We start from the raw sequence: 4,317 nt of genomic DNA, 5'->3' as shown, positions 1-4,317 counted from the left end.
GGGGCCCGATGCAGCAGATCCCCCCATGATCTCTAACTGGCCCCATGGATCATCCCCAAATTTCACTCAGGAATCTACACATGGGATGCACTATCCCCGCGTTACAGAAGTAAATTAATGCCTGAGCCTGCTCCCGCAGCTATGTCCGTTTTTCTGATTTTAAATGGGCTGGACCTGGAATCGTATATGTGGCTGCTCTGTCGAAGGGCACAGAGCAGGGGCTTTGGCAGAGTCCACATCTTCAGAGAACAAACGTCTGTCTCTGCAGAGGTGGCAGAGCGTCCTGGACAGGAGTTCTGCAGACACGGAAGACAAAAATACTCCTAAGTCCCGGGAATTGAGATCGGCAGTCCAAGCTCTATTGCATTTCAAACCCTGCAGGCCTCGGGGGACAGGGGGCTTTGTGCCACGCCTCTGCAGGCCAGGGAGAGCCTGGACCATCCACCCCAGCCTTCTTCCGGTGAAGCAGGCAGAACCGGGTCTGGTGTGGAAGGTGCTGGAACTGGACCTCCCATAGGGCTCCGTTGAACCTCAAGACACGGGGCTCCTCTGTCTCTCGGGCTGAGATCACCCCAGGTTGGAAGCAAGCTCTCTAAAACAAGTAGTTAGCTTCTGAAATTGGGAAGGAGAAAAGGGCGAAGACAGAGCATGCGTGTCCTGATGGAGACAGGGACGCGGGCTACTCCGTGATCGCGGGTGGGGGTGGGGGGGGTGGGGATCCCTGATCACTGAGTCTCGGATCATTCTGTTTATCTCATCTGCCACAGCTCAGAACACTCAGTCACAGGTTCACACGAGCCACTGGATGGATGAGGGCATCTTCGAACGTGGCCACCGCGCACGCTGAGCGCACCACCCTCTCAGGTCAGGGCCCCCTGACAGCAGCTCCGGCAGTGGCTCGGGCCACCTCCACGCCAGGCTACGTGCAGCATCAACGCCATCCTTCCGCACTTGGCACGTGTCACTCACGCGGGGAGATGGCTCAAGCGTCATAGTCCCGGGCTTCAGTTTGGCGTCCCCCCCCGCCCCGGGTAGCAGCCCTGGAGCCCCCTCCGCACGCCCCTTGGCTCTCTGGAGCCGGACCTAGGATGCCCGCCGCCCTCCCCACGCCCTGTTCACCGCCAGCCAAGTCGAGCTTCCCGGCGCACCTGGGCCCCCTCACCCTCTTTCTGCTGCATTATTTATACAAACTGGGGAGACCTATTTATAGCTCCTCTGAAAGGCAGCAGCCGCTCAGTTCCCGGGAAAGTGGAACACTGAGACACTAAAGAGTGTTTTCAAAAGAAAAAAAAATGTCCTCTCACAGACTCAGGAGGCTGCTGTCCCGATGTGTCTTCCCAAAATAGACCTCCCTGGCTCGGCTGCGCGCCGCCCGCCCTGCGGCGAGGGCGGCGCGGCCCCCGCCGCGCAGCTCGTCTGGGAACCCAGTCTCCCCTCCCACGCACCCCCCCCCCCCCAATCCAGAAACCGCGCCATCACTCCCCGAGCGGGTGCCCATCCTACCAGTGGGTGGAGTCGAGAGAAATAACTAAATGACAAACAAGCACCCCCCTTAGTGCGGAAAGCCAGGGACTCTAAGCGCCCCGAGCTCTGGTCCCTGTAGGGCCTTCCAAACCCATTTTGTTTTACTTATTATTCTTTTCAAAAGGGTAACACTCTTATAGCCATCTTTATTACATGTGATTTTAAACACTCCTCTACGGGCATCACAGAGACTGTCCTCTCCATTCCCTGAAGTAACACTCTTCCCAAACTAGCGAGCCAGGAGCAAACCCCATTTTAAATATCACCTCTTGAATGTTTTAAGTTACCCTGGGAGAAGCTCAGACACAATGATTTGCCTGAAGTGTCGCAAATTTGTCCAACGCTCAATCAGAACGTCATGAGTCCAAACCAGCTCTCAGGCGATCTGGGCATTTGGGAGCGGGGCAGCGGAAACAAGCGCAGAATTTGGAGACAGGGCCGCTGAGCCCCGTCCAGCTGGAGAACGTGGGAGCGTAGAGCTGGGCGTGCGTGAGGGACGGGGGGCACGTATCACGTGGTCATGGTTACCAGGAGTGTTGCAGATGGGGAAATGGAGGGATGGGACCCAAGAGACGAGTCCAAGGCCATGCAACCTCAGGATCAGAACAGGACGCCTGACTCCCAAGCTGGGCTTTATTTTTCACGATTGATTGACAGTGGTACCAGGCATCTCCTGGAAGAAGGCTGAGCAAGGCAAGAGGTCCAGGTCCCAGGCGCCTGTGAGCACACAGGAACTGCCAGAATGAGAAAATGACGCGAAGGAGCCAGAACCATGGAGGGGCCTTGGCAACTCCCGCGGCCTTTGGGGTCAGTTCAGGAGCGCTCACATCTTTCCCTTTGTGCATGAAACCTGTCCCCAGGCTGGCTAACCTGAGGCCTGCAGGGAGGTGAAAGAGGACACTCCTACCCACAGGAAAAAGGCCACTCCAGGCACAGGGGCACTGACCCCAAACGGGCCATCGGGCCAGGCCTTGCCCTCAGAGAGCTCACAACCTGGAGAGGCAGGCGAGACAAAACACGAAACTATGAAAGAATAACGCAAGACAGGGAGACTTAAGCTGGGCTTTTGTATCAGACAGGCCCTAACAGTTGACTGCATCCATCAGAGCTTCAGCTCAAACCGGCCGAAGCACCCAAGGGCCTTATTTTAGAAGGCTAGAGTGGACGTTACAGACGTGTTCTGTAAGTGAGCTACAGGGGGGCCCAGGGGGCTGGCCCCTAGGTTGTTTATTTCTGCACTGCAGGCTGAGACCTCTTAGCTCAAAGTCCATCGACGCCAAACTCAAATTTCTACACATCTGATTATTTGGAAAATAGTCGAAAGGAATACATTTTTAGCCATTTAGAGACTGTCTGCTTCGTATCCCCCATGAAATCTTATCCCACATCTGCCGGCCTTTGCTACAATAAAACCTATGCTTATAAGACAAGCCGCCAAGACCCCTCAGTCCCCTCTGACCCAGAGCCCCCTCTTCCACCCGACTCTTTCCCCAATTTTCCCTACACATTTCCCCTCCCACACAGCCCTGTCCGTCTGAGCACCACCCAGTAAAGCTTCGCATTCCTGCCTCTCCCAGTCATACTTTTTCCTTGATCAACCCCACATCCTTCAACCCTCTACAAGACTCAAAGAAAACTGAACGGTGAAATCTAAGGAAAGAAGGAACTCCAGTGTCTGGGATACCCCCAACAGGGACTTGAATCAAGACTCTTTTTCTTTCATTTTTGCTTCATTTATTGCAGACTGTCTTTCTCCACAGATGGGAGATGTCAACCTCTCCTGGGCTGGCGGGAGTCAGGGAGCTGGGATGGTTGGCTCCCATGAGAGCTGCACCTGGAGCTGGGAGGGAGGTCTCTTCCAAGAATGCAATTGATTGCTTGCCACTGGCCAGGTTCCCTGGAAATAGACCCTGGGGGGGGGGGGGGAGATGCATGCGAAGGCTTACTGGCCAGTGCTCCTGGGACACCCTGTAAGGAGGAAAGGGAGGCAGGACCCGCAGCCTCACCTGATCCTCCAGGATGCTCTGGGGCTGAGAATTGTCCCTAGCTGAGATAAGGGGACCAGGACTCTGTGTCCCCATTGTGCTGGGCCCTTTCCCTAGGAGAGGGTGTAACCTTGGGTGAGGCAGCCCTCTGAAGTTGAGGGTCATTCTCAGTTAAGCTGTGAACCATCAGCAGCTGATATTCCCAGACACTAGGGAATGGGTTCACTGTCCCTAGAGAGGCCATTGGGACAGTGCACGCCAGCACACAGGACTGTCCATCCCCTGCACTACTCAGATTTACTTGCTGCTTTTTTTGGTGGGGGGAGGTAATTAGGTTTCTTTATTTATTTTTAGAGGAGATCCTGGGGATTGAACCCAGGACCTCATGGATACTAAGCATGCGTTCTACCACTTGAGCTATACTCTCCCCTCGTTTGCTTCTTATAATGAGTTTGTCCCTTATGGGAACAGCTGTTCTCGAATTTTGATTGGTCTTGTTTTGATGGAAATTGACAAGAGAAGGTTGGAGGTGGCTCTTGAGGTGAGAAATGATAGTTCTCATTCTCTCCTCCTCAACCCACTCTGGGTCCTTGGCTGGGCCCGTTGTGATGACCCAGACCCTCATCCCTGAGGGGTCAGAGACCTCGGTTCCATGCCCTCCTCAGACCTTGGCTGCTGCTGGCCATTAACCATTAAAACGAGGCATAAAAGAACCAGGAGACTCCCAGCTGATCACCTGAATGCTCACATCCATTGTCACTGAAAAGCTTCAACTTGTCCCCCTGCCCAGCATTTCAGGTGGTCTGTC

The sequence above is a fragment of the Camelus dromedarius genome, chromosome 8 (assembly GCF_036321535.1).
Source record: "Camelus dromedarius isolate mCamDro1 chromosome 8, mCamDro1.pat, whole genome shotgun sequence".
Classification (NCBI taxonomy): domain Eukaryota; kingdom Metazoa; phylum Chordata; class Mammalia; order Artiodactyla; family Camelidae; genus Camelus; species Camelus dromedarius.
Note: the sequence above shows the minus strand (reverse complement) of the source record.